This window comes from Myotis nattereri (genome assembly GCF_964212035.1).
Source record: "Myotis nattereri genome assembly, chromosome: 21".
In the NCBI taxonomy this organism is placed as follows: Eukaryota; Metazoa; Chordata; class Mammalia; order Chiroptera; family Vespertilionidae; genus Myotis; species Myotis nattereri.
In genome coordinates this window covers 3228910-3235010 of record NC_138097.1, presented here as the reverse complement: position 1 = coordinate 3235010, position 6101 = coordinate 3228910, and the positions used below count along the sequence as shown (strand labels likewise).

The following is a 6101-nucleotide window of genomic DNA, read 5'->3' as shown; positions in this document are numbered from 1 at the left end:
TTTCAAGGACTTTCTAGAAACCGCCGATAAATGTAGTGAGATCCTCTAGAAATCTAGTGAGACCCTCGATGTTGTGATAAAGGACCAACTAGAAATTAAGCATACACTGACTGAAATAAAGAACATCATACAGACTCCCAACAGCAGACCAGAGGATTGCAAGAATCAAGTCAAGGATTTGAAATACGAAGAAGCAAAAAACACCCAACCGGAAAAACAAAAAGAAAAAAGAATCCAAAAATATGAAGACAGTGTAAGGAGCCTCTGGGACAGCTTCAAGCGTACCAACATCAGAATTATAGGGGTGCCAGAAGACGAGAGAGAGCAAGATATTGAAAACGTATTTGAAGAAATCATGACAGAAAACTTCCCCTACCTGGTGAAAGAAATAGACTTACAAGTCCAGGAAGCGCAGAGAACCCCAAACAAAAGGAATCCAAAAAGGACCACACCAAGACACATCATAATTAAAATGCCAAGAGCAAAAGACAAAGAGAGAATCCTAAAAGCAGCAAGAGTAAGACAGTCAGTTACCTACAAGGGAGTACCCATACGACTGTCAGCTGATTTCTCAACAGAAACTTTGCAGGCCAGAAGGGAGTGGCAAGAAATATTCAAAGTGATGAATACCAAGAACCTACAACCAAGATTACTTTATCCAGCAAAGCTATCATTCAGAATTGAAGGTCAGATAAAGTGCTTCACAGATAAGGAAAAGCTAAAGGAGTTCATCACCACCAAACCAGTATTATATGAAATGCTGAAAGGTATCCTTTAAGAAGAGGAAGAAGAAGAAAAAGGTACAGATACAAATTATGAACAACAAATACACATCTATCAACAAGTGAATCTAAAAATCAAGTGAATAAATAATCTGATGAACAGAATGAACTGGTGAATATAATAGAATCATGGACATAGAAAGGGAATGGACTGACTATTCTTGGGGAGGAAAGGGGTGTGGGGGATGCGGGAAGAGACTGGACAAAAATCGTGCACCTATGGATGAGGACGGTGGGTGGGGAGTGAGGGCGGAGGGTGGGGTGGGAACTGGGAAGAGGGGATTTATGGGGGGGAAAAAGATGACAACTGTAATAATCTGAACAATAAAGATTTAATTTAAAAAACAAACAAAATAAAGTACTTCTAGAAACAAACAAAAAAGAACCAAAAAGCTGTGAAGCTGTCACTTAATTGAAGGACCAGAAAGCTGGTAGGAGGCTGCCACCATCTCCACCCCTCGTCTGAGGCGCATGGAGGAGAAGACAGCACAGAGGCCCAGCTGTTTGTCCCAGGACTCACAGGCTCCTGCTCTGGGCGGCCAAGCTGTGGGATGCTGACTGCTGAAGTAAAATCAGAAGGCGCAGTAATGAGACTGGAGAACTCAGTGGTCCTAGGGTGATGAGACTGTGTTCCCTAATTCAGTGGCCTTCCTGACTGTCTGCCAGCATCAGGCCCAGGCTGTGTGGGGTGGAGTTGGGGACAAACACATGATCATGAGCACAACGGTGCTTGGGTAGGAGCTCAGGAGGGCACACGTTGACCTGATTTGGAAGAGAACGTCTAAAAGATTTGCAATGTCCTAAATACAACTAAATCCTATCAGTACAGCAGGGTGGGGCTATGAGGCAGGTATGATGAATGGGTACTTCTGCATCCAGTGACCAAGTAATACATGTATGTATCACTTTGTGACCCACAAAAGTGCAATCGTGAAACCAACGGCACTACGGCGAGAAGAGAAAATAGCCAGTATTGATATCGCGCAGTCCTGGGGCTGGGCAGGGCCCAGCAGCCACCACTACATGCAGCCTGCCCTCTCTCTGCCAGCCCTAGGGAGGCAGATAGAGCCATGGGCTGGGCCCAGGCACCAAAGGGTGAGGTGTGGGTGTCCTGGGTTGTTGGAGGAGAGCAGGAGCCCCCATTTGGGAGCTGGGCACTCACACACTGAGAGGCAGCATACCTGGTGCCAACAAGGGGCGCGAGGAGCCCAGACCAGGAGGAGGACAAGCTGGGTCAAAGCCGTTTACTGCCCCTTTGTTGAAAAAAGACGTATGCCCTGATCTAGAGAACTTTGTGCCGTTGCTATTCATCACCCCGCAGTTAACATTCCTTGAAATACAGGATTTTCATGATGCTTGGTCCTTTGCAAAATTCCTGCAAGCTGCTAATTTGGATTCTCAAGCCCCTACTTTCCGTAAGAGATCCCCCACAATGTTTAGCGCTGATATCCTAGCTGGAGGAGTCAGTGGACTGGTACCAAAACCATTTGGTATAGCTTTTGGTGAAGGAAAACTGTTCTCTGTTCCTTTGCCAACAGGAGTTGCTGGCAAAGAAAGTGACGCCTGGACAGCAGAGTCCATCTTTTCACAATCTAGAGTTAGAGAACTGGGAGCCGACTTTCTGGTTACTTCCTGTTGTCTTTCCCAAACTGCTTGTTCTTGTCTTAAATCTCTTGCTTTATCCTTTAACCTCTGAACAGAGACCAATAAAGATTTCTTTTCATCAAGTTCACTTTCTAAAAATGCATTCCATTCAATGGCCTGATTTAGCCTTTATTCAAAGTCTTCCAGTGAAACTGTTGTTGCCCTTTTTGCTCGCTAAGTCGTCATTGGCCTGCTCCAGCTCTCTCACATACTTATGCAACTGCTCCTTAATGGCTCGAGTCTGACTTAAATCATCTTCTAATACTGAGACCTGCCTGTAGCTCTGTGCATATTGATGGTCTAGTTTCTCCTTTAATGCTTCCACTTCATATTTCAGTCTTTGGTTATCAGCTTGCAAGTCTCTATTTCTTTGTTCAGCCTGTACTAATTGTGCCTCCAACTCTGCTTCTAATTCTCTGCTTCCTTCCTGAAATTCAGCTAGCTCACTCCGAGCTTCCTGGAAGCTTTGTTTATACTTTAAGGACAGTTCCTTCCAATAAGCAATTTCCTCCTTTAAACTTGAAAAATCTGGTATATCTTCACTATCCATGATCAAGAAAGCCTCCGACATATCAAAAGCGCATATTTGCCGCCACCCGACCGGTGTCTCCGCTCCGCTGTCCTCCCCAGGCCTGCCAGCCACTCACCTCCACTCCCCTCCGCAGCCTGAGCTCCACTGCACGAACCCCACCGCCCGGCTCCTCCCCACATGTCAGGAGCTGCCTGGGGGCCCGAGGCCATTCTGTGACGCACCCATGCTGTTTTTAATAGGAGGCTTATGTGTGAAGTCAATTTGCCAGTCTTGTCCAGGGATTTGGCCCCTAGCCTGATGAGTGGGGAAAGAAGGAAGTCTAACCTGTCCTTGGGGAGATAGTGAGTGACAAGTAGAACAGGTCTTGGTGACATCTTGCAGTAGGAAGGCTAGGCTAGGACATGTGATGAGGGGTTGTAGGAGTTGTAAATGTATCCTATATGCAGGGAATTGTGAATAGCCTGTAAGATATCACAGAGCCTGTCCTTTGAGGAAGGATATATTTTCCCTGAAATTTTAACCATGGATCTTCCTGCATAGCCCCAAGAGCTACTAGGGACTGAAGTTCCTCTGGAGTATATTAGGGTGTTATATGGGGTATAGCTAAGAGTTGGGGAGACATAGGCTTCCTCTGAGCCACATCTTGGTCTCCTGTCTACTCTTTTATTTCCCTATATTACGGGATCATTCCTGACTCAGAGTCCTTTGCAGTGTATGACTTTTAAGAAGGTTATAAAAGGGGAGAGACATTCCTAAATAACAAGCAGGAAGACCTGTGAGGCTTTCAATGATTGTGTCAAGAACGGTGAATGAGAGCTGGAAATAAAGAAAGGATGGACCAATTTAAGGATGTAAGTAATAGGAGAGAGTCTGGGCTGCTTTAGCTTACTACAAGAGAAGGGGTTCCTTTGGGACATCAGAGGTGATCAGGTCTCAACTCACCAGTCAACACAATCCTTCCACCCATTCACAAATAAGCAGCTTAGCCAAAAAGTAAACAATGAGCATTTACATTTATGAACACACTTTAAACACAGTCTTACTTTCAAGAAAACATACAAGAGACCATGGGTAATAACTAAGAGCAGGCAAATTAAAACATGTCTAGCAATCAAAATTCAGTATTCTATCCTATATAATAAAAGAGAAACATGCAAATTAACTGTCCCTCTGCTACGCTCAACCCAGGCCCACAAGCCAATCACGAGTGCATATGCAAATTAACCCAACTAAGATGGCGGCAGCCACGGAGCTGGAGTGAGCAGGAGGCTTTGGTTTCCCCCAACAATGGAGGAAGCCAAGCTTCCCGCCTGCCCTGGCTGGCCCTGGGCTCCATTCAAGGCTACAAAGTTTTAATTATAGAAGATAAATCCTGGGAAAGAAAAGGAGAGGCTGGGAGCTTGGGTCGCCAGGGGGCATAGCCAGCCTGAAAATGGCCATCAGCCCTCACCCAGGCTGGCCAGGCACCCCAGCAGGACTCCCTCACCCTGAAGGGGCTATGGACAGCCTGAAAACGGCCATCAGCCCCTCACCCAGGCTGGTCACACCCCCGTGGGGTGAGGGACCCCACTGGGGGGCTTGACCAGCCTGCAAACAGCCATCAGCCCCTCACCCAGGCTAGCCAGGCACCCCAGTGGTGACCCCTACCCTGAAGGGGGTGTGGCCAGCCTGAAAATGGCCTTAAGCCCCCCACCCAGGCTGGCCAGGCACCCCAGCGGGGACTTCCACCCTGAAGGGTGTGTGGCCAGTTTGAAAACAGCCCTCAACCCCTCACCCAGGCTGGCCAGGCACCCCAGTGGGGACCCCCAACCTAAAGGGGGTGTGGCCAGCCTATAAACAGCCCTCACCCAGGCTGGCCAGGCACCCCAGCGGGACCCCCACCCTAATCCAGGACACCTTCAGGGCAGACCAGCCAGCCCCCACCCATTTACCAGACCTCTATCCTATATAATAAAAGGGTAATACGCAAATTGACCCTAACAGCAGAAAGACTGGGAATGACTGGTCACTATGACACACACTGACCACCAGGGAGCAGATGCTCAATGCAGGAGCTGCCCCCTGGTGGTCAGTGTGCTCCCACAGTGGGAGCTCTGCTCAGCCACAAGCCAGGCTGATGGCTGCCAGCACAGTGGTGGTGGCGGGAGCCTCTCCACACTCCATACTCGATTCTGAGAGAGTATTTCTTTTTCAGAGGAGGGGACAATCAGGGAGGAGATAAGGCATTTACAGTCTAAGGAATGGCACGTCTTTGTGGGGAGATAGTGAAACTGAGGTAGGTGACTGATGTTTGGGACACCTGGGTTTTATGAGGGTATGCGCTGTAGCCCAGATCAGGCACCGAGGTAGAATGAGAAAAGAGTTTAGGCGGGTATCTAGTAAGATGCAGTGTGGAGGTGAGGTGGCTAAGCTGCCCAACTGCAGCTTAGGCCTGCTCCCTGCTGGCAAGTGGGCATCCCCTGAGGGCTCCCGGGCTGCCAGAGGGATGTCTGAACGCCAGCTTAGGCCCGATCCCCCCAGGGAGTGAGCCTAAGCCAGCAGGTGGACATCCCCCAAGGGGTACCAGACTGTGAGAGGGCACAGGCCGGGCTGAGGGACCCCCCCAACCCCCAGTGCACAAATTTTTGTGCACCGGGCCTCTAGTTTTAAAATATTTAGATGTTTATCATTTAACCCAGCAGTGGTACAAAGCCTTTAAGTTACCAAAGACTTTGAAAAATTATTTGTAGGCACATGAGGCTGGAGAAAAAGCAGGTGGAAGAGAGAACAGGCTCAGCAGCCTGTTTTCAGGCCTCTAGCCACTTGGATTTAAAACCGTCACATTTTTCCTTAGAGACAACATGCTAACATTTGGGTGATAATGAGTTCAGCTTCTGATAGTAGCCAGAGTGTTAAGTAAGCATTCCTAGTTTTGCAGGAAAGAAAGTTGTGTTCTTTGGGAAGGCAGTGGGGGGAGGTGAGAAGACTCCCAGGTAGGAGTAGTTTTCAGAGCATTAAAGGATCTAAAGACTCAATTTAGGCCATTGAGACTTATCATTGTCTTCATGTCATATCATAGAGAAGACATAGGTTGGGAACTCAGAGGTGAGAGTACCCAGCGATTCTGAGAGAGTATTTCTTTTTCAGAGGAGGGGACAATCAGG

General features: G+C 48.0%; 1 pseudogene across 1 annotated transcript; it reads right to left on the bottom strand.

Annotated features, from left to right (window-relative positions):
* Positions 1-2129: 2129 nt before the first annotated feature.
* LOC308535869 (nuclear distribution protein nudE-like 1) lies at positions 2130-2976 on the bottom strand (annotated as a pseudogene). The gene has a single exon. The product of its transcript is annotated as a nuclear distribution protein nudE-like 1 (transcript).
* Between the last annotated feature and the right edge of the window lie 3125 nt (positions 2977-6101).